Raw genomic sequence first — 14,466 nt, 5'->3', positions numbered from 1 at the left:
ATGGACTGCACGTGGTGTTCCGTGTACTATACATTTTTTTTATACCTGGTAAATACGTGCAGATTTCTTTTTATGTGTGATATACGTGAACAAAATTAGGAAACAGATATTTCATTTAAGCGTAACAAAGATTTTATTTATGCGTAACAACAGTCAATCGCAGGCATATAAGACAGCCCTAGATGAGATAATGCACACATACATGAATAGATCGCGCGCAGTGACGCAGTTTTAGGAGCTTCTGCCGTTGCCTTTGCGCTTCCCTCTCTTTGTTGATGCCTTTTACAAAAAAAAAAAACGAAACCTCAAGAAAACAAAGAACTTTGCAACTGCTGTCAAAAGCTGCCATGGTTTTTCATGCTCTGGGCACCCTGGTTGTGGAAAGGCCAGCTGTCTGCAGCTGACCTGAAAAATCAGCTATACTCGCAACATGTAACTTGTTTTTGCTGAAGAACACAGTAAAAGCATCTTCCCCGGCTTTCACAGTGGTTGACGTCTGGCTAAGATAGACAAGCAAGGCCTCCATTGTCAAAATGGGAAGTGCAATATGAATCAGCGTCTGTACTAGCTTCAGCTTTACTTATGCAAAGGAAGCCTGCACAATGTGGTCAAGAATTTTGGGCAGTAATCTATCGTGCAACATAACCTGCAGTATACGTAGTTCAAAGCACTACTGCTCGTTTTTTCTTCTTTTTTTTTTCCCTGGTACTAAGCTGAATGCTTAGCAAACTCAGGAAATATCGTGGGTATAGCTTAGGGTTTCAGGCATGGTCACGATGGAAGAATACTTCCACCGTGGGCGTGTTTTATCGCGGGGTATCTCGTGGACAACGTCATTCACGGTGATAGAGAAGGCGCGCTCGACAAAGATGTTTTCGAACTGTTTTTCACAAACCGCAGCAGTTGGTGCCGGCCTTCTGTCCGTTCTCCTGATCATTCTTGCCCATTCTGCTGCCGCTTCGTATCAGATGGTAGAGTGAACAAGGATACATGCCCTTTGTTCGAGCGGTAACCGCTTCCACACAACGGCACAAAGCAGGTCCTCTCCTTGCACTGTCTCAGCTTCGGCATTTTTTCACCGCCGCCGCATAGTTCTCGCAATGACAGGCACACGAACATAACAGCCACGCACTCACTCTTTGACAACACCAAGCACAAACACGCAACGCTGTAATAACACTGAAAACGCAAACACAGAAACCGACGCAACAACTGCGAAACTGATATGCGAAGCAGACGACACGCGCAGTCTGCACCCACCCGTGTGGCAGCGACCTCTGCCGGTCATCGTGGGCATTCATTGCAGGCAGCGCCACACTCGTCCATTGAAAAGAGCTGGTGCACGGCACACTAGCCAGTACATTCTAGGCACTATAGCGCCATACATCGCCGGTGCCCCCATGTTTTGGTTTGCCGCCAGAGGGCGGGAGCACCGCAGGAAGCTCTACTACGTGGGCGCAGCAGTGGCGCAGCCAGAAATTTTGTTCGGCGGGGGGGGGGGGGGGGGGCTACGCCACTGGCCCCATGTATATATATATATATATATATATATATATATATATATATATATATATATATCTATGGCGCCAGTGGCGTTGCCAGGAATTTTGTTCAGGGGGGGGGGGGGGGGGTCACGTTGCAGCTCGGCCTCCTCAAGAGGAAGCTTTAGCTCGGGTGCTCCTATTTAAATACATGTAGCAGGGGAATTCGTTTTTCCCTGCAACCACTTCACCAATATTGAGGAGGTTTGTTGCATTTAAAAGAAAAAGTTTAATTGTAGTGACTGCTGGTTTCCAATTTTTCATTTAGGTGGTCAATTATTTATTAAAAATTGGCCAAAAGCGAAAAATTTCAGAAAACGAAACAATCAAGTTTAAAACACCGTGACTAAACAATGAGAAATGATATATCACAATTCTGTGAATTGCATCTAATAGTACATTTACAGCGGGCAAAATGGATATGTTACACATGAATCTCAATAAAATTTAGTATTGTGGAAATACGGCTTTTGCAGAACCCTTGTACACAACGCAACCAATTCACGTAAGATACAAATTGACATAGCAAACTTGTCCGCTTTGAGTGTTATAATAGATGCCGTTTACAGAACCACAATATCTGTTCTTCATGCTATTATGCTATTATGCTTCATGCTAGTAGTTTGTAAACGTCGTGCTTCTATTTTTTCGAACTTTCGAATTTTTCAAAATATTTTAAACAAAATTCAGGCCCTAAATCGAAGTTCTGTTTCCAACAGACACTAGCATTTAACTTTCTCTCTCAAACGCAACCAATTTCAATAAAAGCGATTAGAAGGATTATCTCAGAAAAGCGTTTCCGCGTTTTACAAGTATTTGAATAGGACGCGTCGGATTGCGCCCGAGCTAAAGCTTCCTCTTAAACAATTTGTCGAGGGATCAAATACATGAATAATAACTGCATTGTCATTGCCAAAGATGCTGCAAACGAATTCTTGAACCCTGCGCACTGTCAAAACAATAAAATATGAATTTTTTTCATAAAAGAATATACTTGTACGTGCCAAAAATTTCGCCCAAAATAACTGATATCAATGCTTCCATATTTCTGTCTATTTATTAAGTAAAGAAAATATCACACGAACTTGAGAACTATATAAGTTCGCAACCAGGAAAGCAGTGCATGCCGCTGATATGAAAAATAAAAAAGGCAATGAACTGAACAAGTTGAGGACAAATATATTAATGAAACTTTGTCATTCAAGAACCGTGCTTACATTCCTGTATATATGCAATGGCCAGTGAAAAATCTCAATGACGCTGTCATTTGTTCCTATGTATTACGCAGGAGTAGCTGTCCCCTGTCGTGTATCTTGAGTAATTGCACCGAAGTTATAGTCACGACAGAGAGCACGTATAAAAAGCAGGAGTTCTGCAAGATATACGAGGGCAAGTCAAATAAATGTGACCCAACAACGGGGTACTTTATTTAAAAGTAGTCTTCATGAGAATTTAGACCTTTTTCCTATTGACTAACGAGTCACGTGATTCCCGTCTTATAAAACTCCTTGGGTTGCTGCTTCAAAAAGTCTGTATCTGGTTCTCCTTAAGCTGTTTTTTTCGGTTGCCCCAAAATGTAGAAGTCGCAAGGTGACAGGTCTGAGTTGTATGGCGGATGTTGCAGCGTTTCCTACTTGAACTTTGCCAGTTTTATATTAACCATATAAGCGACGTGGGGACAGGCATTGTCGCGTGGAACAAGATGACCCCATTCGTCAATTTTCCACGTTGTTCGTTCTTGATTGCGACACGCTGCCGTTCTGGCCTTTCACAATATCGGAAACAATTGATAGCCTCTCAAGATTTAACAAATTCTATCAGTAATGGACCCTGACGATAGAAAAAAAAAGTCAACACCTTTCCAGTGGAAATGACAGCCTTTGCGTTCTTTGGGCGTGGTAAATTCGAATGTTTCCACTGTAAGCTTTGCCGTAGTGTTTCAGGCTCATAGTAGTGGCACCAAGGTTCGTCCCCGATCACAACTGCAAACAAGAAGTCGTCATCCTCATTGTGATACCCGATCAGATGAGTCAAGGCAGCGCCAAACTTCTCCGTCTTCTCGCGATGGATCAAAATCTTGGGGATCGATTGCGCACCGAAGAGCCGATAACCGAGAAGGTCATGAATTATGGCCTGAACCGAACCGTGACTGATGTTCAGACGGTCTGCCACTTCATCGATGCTTACCCTCCGTTCTTGTTTCATCAGCTCATGAACCCTTGAAATTGTGTGGGGGGTGATTGCACGACGGTTTTGGTCCAGTCTTGGAATGTCTTTGCAACGTCCTTTGAACCGTTTGCTCTAACGCTTCCCCAGTCGAAAAAAACAATTGAAACCATTTGGAAATATCAATGGGTCCAACTGGAAACGGCAATTTCCAATTGGACCAAGTGTTATCACCAACAGGACCATTTGGACCAGTTTGAACGGCCAATTGGTTCATATGGAAACCCTCCCTTCCAATTGGGCCAGATGGAGTCTCCAGCAGGACCATTTGGGTAAATCAGAATTGCCACATGGTCCAATTGGAGTTATCAAAACCATTTGGATAAAATTTAAGTGAGAAAATGTTAATGTCTCTTGTGTACAAAATTTGCAGGTTTCTCTTTTCCTTTGAGATTTCTCTTTTGAGATTTGGACGCGAGATTCGAAATTGGATTCGTGAGATTGGAAGACACTATTTGGCATTTGGAGGGCAAATGGGCCGGGAACAACCGTAAAAAAAAGTGGTCGCGATGTATTAATCATGTCAAACAGTAAAAAAAAAAAAACTTGCACTGTTTTATGCGTTTCTTAAACACACGACTCAAACAACTTTTAGGCATAATGCAATTCGTAATTTAGCAATAGTGTTTAAATTTTATATTTCACATCTATGAAATAATTCTTCCTTGGAATTAAATTTTGTCTCAGCGTCATTTTTCCTTGGCGACCGAACGGGACAGCATAATCGACATCAACATTAGCAACATGTGCTCGTGTGTGCGCGCCGACCATGGCGCCGGCAGTCGTGCATGCGTGCTGCACTGCATTCTGCGCTTTGTCCTGATCGCCTTGCGTGCTTCGTGCGGCACGAAATCGACAAACATTTGGCAATTGTGCCAGTGACAGACATAAAGAACTTCAAGCCTGACGACGACTTTTCGGCGGGTTTTTATATGGTGAAGTGGACAAACGCGGCCGGCACGTGTGCCCACTACCTTGCCAGGATTTTGCAGATCGGAGGTAAGTTTCCGCGTTTCCAAAGCTCTTGCAATTAATTTGCATTACTGCACTACACGAGTGCACGGGTCACGCACACTCGTTTGAGTTAAATGATTGCACAGATATATGTATACGCTTTTGTGTAATGTAGCAAATATGCATGATGCACTGAACTAATTTCGACAATAATGCTTCAAGTGTATTGCATGAGCGTTTCTTTAAAAGCAAGGTTTCCCCGAGAGCGTCGTGACAGCACTGGTGAAACGTATGAATCACCACGTGGGGGAGAACATTGCTGACATTGACAGAACAGCGAAATATATATACTGATTAGAACAATTTTCTTGCATTTGCTGCTTGAACCTTAGTTACATAAACCGCAAATTGTGACTCTCTTCAACCTGGTTGGATTGCTGAATATTAAAATTGAGGTGCCTTTTTATCCAATATCAGCTTGCCTGTCTTGCCAGCTTTTGAGGGCAACAGGTTTTTCAGGATTGCATACACAATGCTGTCTTTCTTTTTTATCCATTTCTGCAGGTTGTGGCGCGACTAGACCGGAAAAGGACCGTGAACAGTATCCCGCATTGCATTTTTCTTAGTAATAAAGCTTTAAATCCTACTTTTCACTTGTTGCCTCATATGTAGTTATCATCTTAAGGAAGTAGTGGCTCCTTGTGTGATATGATGTGAAGCAAGAAAAGCATGGGGAAGTGTATTAATGAAGAGATTCTCTTTCTGTGCTGTTCGTATTGTATTGCATCATATTAGATCACAATATATATGAACCAACTAGCCGAGCAACACGTAATAATGTGGTTCCTTATTGCTGTGCTAGTTTGCCAGATTCACACAGCGCAGGCAGGCGGTGCACAGTCGAAACCATTTGACCCGTCGAGCGGCTCCATTTGTACTATTTGGTTCCATGCCAATTGGCCCAATTGGTTCTATGCCAACTGCACCAGGTGACCCGATTGGCAACAACCAATTGGTTTTATGCCAACTGCACCATTTGAGCCAAATGGTATACAACCAATTGGTTTTATGCCAACTGCACCATTTGAGCCAAATGGTATACACCAATTGGTTTTATGCCAACTGCACCACTTGAACCAGATGGTATACAACCAATTGGCCCAATTGTTCCAAGTGGCCCAATTGGGTACTAATACACAAATGGGACCAATTGGAAACAAGTGGAAATTTTCCAATTGGGTCCAATTGTTTTTTTCAACTGGGTCACAGTGGTCAATGAAATGCAGTGTTCAACGTACACGGCAGCCATACGGCGATTAATTTCTGTTTTGGAAACACCTTCAGCTGTCAAAAACTTCGTGACACCGAGCTGTTCAACTTTTTGAAGTGTCCATTATGTGACGCAACCATATTCAATCCAGTGTATGAGAGCATTAAAGAACATTTATCTTCACACCTGCGTGTTACATTTGTAAATGAGACATGCCGTTCTCCTACGCGCATGCCTCGCAGATAATGAACCGAACCATTATTGCACGGTTAGGGTAGGCTCACTTTCATTTGACTCGCCCTCGTACATTAGAAATGCAAAGATACAATGGGATATACAAATGCGAAAATACGGCTTGATGAAGGACAAAAAAGTGTCACTGGAAACAAAGTTCACTGCATGTATACACAAAACCTCGCAACAAGATATTTAAGTATACGTATAAGTCTCCAATGAGTCTATGTATGTAAGAAAAAGTAACTGTATATACTGCGTCAAACAAGGCAAATAAACATGTTGCACAATCATAGATTCACAGAATCTTAGATTCCGCCCCCATTCCATCCACTTCCCCCTATGTACGTATTGCGCGCGACGGAAGGCGGCGCGCTTGCTCCCCGCTTTTCTCCTTTGCGCACACAAGACTGAGCCACCATCGTCGGCTCACCCATTTTGCCTCCCCTCCTACGCTTTCACTCGCACATACAGCATGCAGCGCGTGGTCACGATGTTATCACCCTTGGACTTTATACGAAACATGAGGGCGACGGCGACGGCAGGAATGCGCCTGGAGTGTCCATATAATTGCTTTCGCAATAATATAATAAACGTATCCGGCAACTGAAGCGTCCCGTCGCTCAAAGAAGTATCAAAATCGAGCTTTCACCATGCGACAATTCGCTGCGCCACAACAATGTATTTTTTTTCTGTGGGGCGGAGGCACCGAAATGAAAAAAGAAACGCATAGGAAAGTATGTTGGCCAGAATCGAATGCCTACTTCGGGCACATAATGGGGCTACGGAAGGAATACCGAAGAAAACATGAGACGCTTGGTCCACTGAGAACCATACGCATACTGCTCAGTATCCTACACCGGCGAATCAAGACTTTCCGGAAAGGTTCCGCTCAAGGAATGCGGTACTATCCTTCGAGTCCCCACAGTGATGGCGGCGAGCGACCATTGTTTTTTTTTTCTCGTCTGCTAGCCAGAAAGCGTCCAAAACTCTGCCAGGTGAAAATCCACACGGTCAGAGTAAACCGAACGCTCACCGAAGTGCACCGCGCGGTGGTCTGTGCCATACGAGAAAAACGTATGCGCTCGGCTGGCTCTGGCAGCCCGCGGGTAGGGTAGCGAGAACAAAAAAAAAAAATTGAAGAGGCTCAATGTGTCCTCGCGAATAAAAGTCGAAGTAGAAAAAATAAATAAGAACGTAGTTACTTTGGCTGGCTTTAGTGTTTTGACATGTGTGTTCTAGTGTTGGTCAAAAAAATTTTGATTTTTTTTATGTGACATGACGGCACAAATGAACCACCCCAACGCTTCGTCTCATTGGACTTCGCTGCGTGCTTTGTCAACTCGTCTGCTAGTGTGTTGATTTGGCTTGTCTCGTTGTATGTTCCGATGTAAGACTTTAGAAAATCAATGGAACTTTGGCGTCAAATGTTTATAACAACATTAAACCCACAAAATCCCGCAATTGAAAATCTTAAGCACAACTTTGGAAATGTCAATGCACCTTTCACATCAAGAGCTTATGACATTTATACCCATGAAGTTTCGCAATTGATATCCATGCGCTCCGTAGATTCCGTGGCCTCAGTGAGATGCCGCGGCGAGCCCGCTCACCATCAAAGCGCCCTTGAAACTTTGTGCTCGAATGGGACTGCTTGGCGTTATGTGACTCCCGGTGTATGGGCGTTGCCACGAAATCCAGCCCGAGTTCGCAATCTTCGGGGTTAAATGTCTTGTCGAGCGTCAAAAAGACATTCTAGACAAAATCCAAAGTGATTTCCGGCGCCGGGGGTCGCTTTGGTCGGCGGTGCATGGACAGCACGAAAAAATTTCGGGGGGGGCTGAAGCCCCATAAGCCACCCCCCCCCCCTGGCTACGCCCCTGGGGCGCAGCTCTGCGTTTGCGAAGGGGCTCGGGTCCTCCGACTTCGCAACTTACGTACTCAGCAAGTGTTTCCACCGATGCGTCTTTAAATGTATGTATAGTCTCGCGTTTAGGAGATTGATTAAAAATTTACGTAGCTGTGAAAGTGCTGCTGCGCTGCCCCAGAGTGCGCTGTGGATTCCTTAGTGCAGGGCCGCAGCAGCGCCCGCCGTCCACTGCGCTCTATTAATCAGCTGTTGGTGATAAGTAACTGTAAGTAGCTGATTCGTAGTTGTAATCAATTGAAAAATTATTAATGCGAATGCATGGTATGACTCGTGAGGTGATGTTAGCGAGACCCCACGATGGTCCAAAAATGTCACCGGCGCCCAATCGAGGCAGTTCACGACGCCAGTTAAGGCAGCGTGAATCAGGCGAAGTTAATTAAGGCCCAGTTTGTAAGGTGTAGTCAAGGCGCGCGAACCCACGGTCGTTGGTGAGAGTTGAAGCCTCGACCACTGGTGGCGGCAATGAATTACCTAACTTGGTGAAATAATTCAGTAATTAATTAATGATCAAATTAAGTAGTTCACTAACAATCAATTGAATTATATATATATATATATATATATATATATATATATATATATATATATATATATATATATATATATATATATATATATATATATATATATTCTTTTTTTCGCACCGTAGCTGGACCACAAAGCTGCCGGAACGGGCCGTGCCTTGTATATTTGTACTGTGACACTGTGTTTCTTTCTACAAGTTGCCGCTCTTCTGTCTTCCTTCTGGGCCCCTTCTCTATTGTGCCCCCCGCCACCCGCTCCCGCTACAACGGCAGCCCACGCACTGGAGCTGCGGAGCGACCGCTTTCTCCCTCCTTGCCTCGGGTGCACGGGAACCTAGCTGCCGCTACTTCCCGCCCCCCTCCCTCTCCGTCTTACGTCTCCCTCCTCCTGAGTGCTTTTTTCTTTTTCTTTCCGTTTTCTTTCTCTCTTCCTTTTTCCTTTTTTTTCCTCCTCACACACCTCCTTGCTCTAGATACATGTGATTCCGCCTTCCTCTTGCCCTGAATAGCTGCCCAAGGCCGCTGTAAATCTGCCAAGGCGCCGAAAATCAATCACTGTCACAACTGTTCCTCTCGGATTGGTGTATGTAAGAACGACCGGGTACCCGGTCTGGTGTGTTCCCTACCACGGCCGAACTGCCATTTTTTTGTAAACCCTGACGAAGATCGGTCCACCGATCGAAACTGTCGAAATTAAATACTTGTTCTGTTTACCTTGTAGCACCACTCAAGTTCTTTACGTTTGAAAGGTAGCCTGAAGAAACCCTCTTTGCCTACATATATATATATATATATATATATATATATATATATATATATATATATATATGTATATATATATATATATATAATGAATTAACTACGTATTACCTAACTAGGCGGATTTAAATAATTTGAATATCTCCAAGCTACGGCTACCATAACCAAGGTGACGTTGTTTGCCGTAGTATGGTGGACAATGAACCGCAGCGACGCACGGCTACTTTATTACATTGCAGGTTATGTGGCGAGAAGGCGTGTTTTTCCCACACATTGTGAGGCTACAAATCAGCATCTAGCTTAGTGATAAAGGCAATATCCCCAGAGAACTTCCATCAGAGGCATCCAAAGAGCGGGACCTTGGGGGTATTTTATAATTTTGTATCCCTCAGAATAATTCTATAAGATGGTCAATGCCCCTGAAAAGAAACTCACTCGTTCATTCAGTGTAATACACTTAAGCTGTGGCCGAAATGTTGCAGTCAATTCGTGACGTGCCAAAAATTGGTTGCCTGGACCGTTCTGTTACCCTGACAGCCTCAGTTATACGTTTTTAGCGCCTCACAAGGGTTTACCTTTTGCTTAAAGGTGTCAGCCAGCAGGGTAGGAGAAGAAACGGAAAACACTGAAATTTTGTGTGTTTTAAAGTTATGACAATTTTTTCCTCACTTGTAAATAAACGATTTCATGACCAGATCTGTTGCTTCACTGTCTGCAATCATGGGAAATTGCTTAAATGAGAATCAAAATTACATGCTACAGGTCAAGTGCAGACAGAAAGTGGTTTGTAAATACGTCGAGACGAATTGTCAGGTAATGTCTCTTAATCTGCAGACATTACCTGATACGCATAGGGTGATTGACTACTGTACGTGACTACGTCATAGGGTTATTGCATAGGGTGATTGACTACTATGCGTGCGTCACGCATAGGGTGATTGACTGCTGATCTCGAGGACGACGGTCGCATTTTCAGACAGGCGAAATGCAAGGCGCCCGCGTGCCGTATTATGTCAGTGCGCGTTAATCCGAAGTGGTCGAAATTATTTCGAAGCCCCCCACTAGACCCTAGAGGTACGGACACACTGGCGTCACAACGCGCGCGGCACGCCGCCGGCGGCGCGCCGCGTGCCGCGGAAGCGGTTTGGTCTGCCGTGCAGAGGATGGGTCGAGGAGCCATTTTCGCCGGCTTGCCGCGTGCCGCGAACCAATGAGAGACGTCCGGGCTTAAAACCCCTGAATCTCCCAAAGTAGCGCCATTCACTTCCCTCCTCCTCCGCTTGGCGCGGCCTCGATGGTGGCGCCGTCGGTAATGGGCCTGCCGTAGCAGACGACGGCTAACACGCTACGGGAGGAAATCCGCAGAAAAGTTCGTTTCAGCCCTGCGGAGCAGTTTTTTCAATCGATATCTTTCTTCGTCAGTTGGTAACTGGCCTTTAGAATTTCGTGTTGGAATTGCGAAAGAAATAGTGTAAAGGACCATTATTCAAGGCATATTGAAGGCGTAAAGTGCGCGACGTTGAGAGTTCGTCTTGCTGAAACACGACGCATGCACGCGGTGTACTCAAACACGCGCGTAATTACCAAAGTTTCAGGTGTTGACTGCGTGAAAGTATGTGTACGTGATTTCGTAGGTTCATTTACGTACCTGCAGGATACTTTTGTTCGGCCGGCGCGTGAGAGATTGCTGACCGCAGACAGCCGGAATCATACAGATGTTGAACAGGGTGGGTGAAATGACGGCGCCCTGAGGAGTGCCCCGCCCTCCGAGGGGCACATCGTTGGAGCGGAAATCCCCGATGCGAAGCTTGGCATTCCTGTCCATTAGGAAAGAGCTGACGTAGCTATGGAATCTGTAACCAAGACCCAGGTCTGAAATGGTCTTTACGATGAAGCTGTGGAGCACGTTGTCGAAAGCTTTCTCGAGGTCCAGACCGAGCAAAGCCTTGACGTCTCTGGAACGGCCATCTACAATCTGATGCTTTATTAGTTTCATTGCATCCTGCGTCGAGAGTCCGGCGCGGAAGCCGATCATGTTGTACGTGTAAACCTCGTTGTCTTCGAGGTACCCGTTGACCCTGTTGAGGACGACGCGCTCCATGACCTTGCCGACGCAAGAGGTTAGAGAAATCGGCCTCAGGTTCTCGATGTTCGGGGCCTTGCCGGGCTTGGGAATGAGCACCGTGCAGGCTATCTTCCATTCTGCAGGCACAACGCCGCTATTCCAGAACTCGTTGATTTTGTCGGTCAGGAAGACGATCGACGTGTCCTCGAGGTTTCTCAACATTCTGTTGGTGGCTCCGTCTGGACCAGGCGCAGACTTGCGGTTGAGTGCGAAGATGGCCTGTCTGACCTCGGCAACGGAGAAGTCTTCGTCGAGCTCGGGGCGTGGAGGGCCTCGTCCGGGAGTTGGGTCACTGGATCTCCGTCGTGACAGACGGGCAAGTACTTCTGTACAAGTTTTGAGACGAGCTCATCGACCGTATGAGACCTGGTGGCTTCGTGAAGGGCCCGGGCCAACGTATGCCTCTGATTTGACTTTGAGCCGCTTTCGTCGATAAGATGCTTGAGCATACCCCAGGATTTGCCGTTGCGCATCTGTCCGTCGATGGATTCGCAGAGCTCGTCCCACTGCTGCTGGCATAGCGCCTTGCAGTGGTCATCGATGACCTTGTTGAGCTCCGAGATCTTTTTTCGGAGTCTGCGATTGAGCCTTTGGCCCTCCCATCGGCGGAGTAGGGCGTTTTTGGCCTCGATCAGGTGGGCAAGTCTGCTGTCCGTCCGCTCGACGTCGAAATCGGTTTCTACTTTCTTGGTAACCGCGGAAGCGTCGTTCCGGACGCCTTCGCACCATTCTTCGAGGGTGGCGGGTGCCCTGTCTTTGCCGGGTTCTTCGCGAGTCTTGCGAAAGCGGTACCAATCAATGAACGTGAATTCCTTGATCCTACTCCGAGACACCTTGAAGTTGGTCTCGAGAATGTAGTGGTCGCTGCCGAACTCCATGGCGGTGTTCTCCCAGCCCACGTCCTCAACGTTCCTGACGAACGCGAGGTCGGGTGTCGAGTCCCGGGTGACGGAGTTGCCGATGCGCGTAGGAAAATTCTTGTCAGTGACCAGAGTGAGGTCCATCTCGTTGGCGTCTTGCCACAGGTTGCGCCCCTAGGTAGTGTCGTAGACGTAACCCCAGATGCCGTACGGTGCGTTGAAGTCACCGACGACGACTAAGGGTCGAGGGCCGGCCAAGTCAGTCGCTTTCTTGAGGATGGTCTTGAACTGCTGGCGCGAGTCCCTGGGGTTGCTGTAGATATTGAGGACGAACACGCTGTTTCTGCGCTGATTCTGCTGTGGTACGTTGAGCAGTATCTCAACCAGACTAATGTTTCCTGGAGAGCAATGACTTGAGGTTTGACAGCGAAAGACCTGAAGAACTGATGCAGAGGGGCTTTTTTGTTAGAATACCCCCTGCAGTTCCATTGCCAAATGCGAAAACTCTCTTTGGACCTATCCATTATGGCGGACCGGATGGACTACCAGCTAATGGGGCAGTTAGGGCTGTGCAAAGACTGGGACCTCCTGTCGCCGCCCTGGTTGGATATTGAAGTCTAGCTTCCTTTAGTATGGCGGGAACGGTGAGCAGTTGGACGACGGAGGCGGATGAAGCCATTCGCGCCTCAATGGCGTCTATGCGATCAGCGAGAGCTCCGAGGCCCCTGTTGGGGTCTCCGAGTGCAACGTGAATTTGACGAACATTATCGGTGAGACAACTGACGCTAGCAGTGACCTGTTTAAGGCCATCTGCCAGCCCAATGAGAGTTTGCTTAATCTCTCTGACTTCTGCGGACAACGCTCCCGATTCACCTGTTTGTTTTACTACTGCTCTGCGTTTGGAGGACGTCGCAGTACCGTCTACTGGGGCTGGGATTGGAGTCTCTGTGGCCCTGCCTGGCGCACCGTTATCCGACGCATTCGAAACGAGTTTCCGAATCTCTGCCATTTCGTTAACTAGCCTCTTGATCGTGCTCTTGAGATCGTCGTTCTCTTTGCGTAAGCGAGTGACTTCCGCGTCCTTAGCTCGCTCTGGGTGTGGGTCGTTACGAGGTGCCTGAGCAGCTTCTACATTGGCACCGGGCTTGGGACGTGCCAGATCGGCCCAAAGGAGGGTCGGCTGCTTCCCCAAATATGTGGAGGCGGGCTGAGGTCCAGATGCTGGCTGGGTTCTGCAACCCGGGCGGCCTCTGGAACCGGATCTGGATCGGGATCTTGACATCGACCTGGCCCTAGAGACGGAGCGGCTCCTGGTGCGACCCCTGGAGCGGCCACGAGACCTGGATCTCCCCCTGGACCGGGAGCGGCTGCAACCGTATTGGCATTCAGTCGATGCTTCCCGGGCTTGATTCGCGCCTTCCATGGGCGGGAAATGTTCGGCGTTGAGGGCGCGTTCCCCCCGTCTGCGTCTGACGAGATATGGTGTCTGAAATCGTCGCTTGCACTCCTTGGCGGCGGTAAGGTGGTCGCCACCGCACAGCTTGCATTTGGGATCGCACCTATGCTGGGCGTCGGGGTTTGCTTCTCCGCATCCTCTGCAGATGGCGTCGTTCGGCGAAGGGCAGACGTCGGAGCGGTGCCCGAGCCTGCCGCAGCTGAAACACACATCCACTTGCTTGCGAAATAAAGTGCACCTGACAATAGTGCCGCCGTAGGAGACAAAATTTGGCACTCGGTACCCCTCGAACAGGACCACCACGGTGCCGGTGTTCTTGATTCTTTTGGCCAATGGGGGAGCGGAGTAGGCTGGGGCTAGTGTTCCTGTACAGGAACACTAGCTGGGGCGACAGGAGGCGTGGAGGAGGACGCGCCAGGGTGAGCGGGGTGTCGGAAAGATCTAAGAATGGTGCTACTGTTGAAAAATTGAGGGGCTTTAGTCCGGGCTTTCTCCTAAGCGCCACCTCTTGGCTACTGCTGAAGTTAACTTCCAGCGGCGGCGGCGGAACCACGATCGACGACCGAGCGCTCCGAGCCAGCCGCGAC

This window comes from Dermacentor albipictus, chromosome 7, assembly GCF_038994185.2.
Source record: "Dermacentor albipictus isolate Rhodes 1998 colony chromosome 7, USDA_Dalb.pri_finalv2, whole genome shotgun sequence".
NCBI lineage: Eukaryota > Metazoa > Arthropoda > Arachnida > Ixodida > Ixodidae > Dermacentor > Dermacentor albipictus.
Note: the sequence above shows the minus strand (reverse complement) of the source record.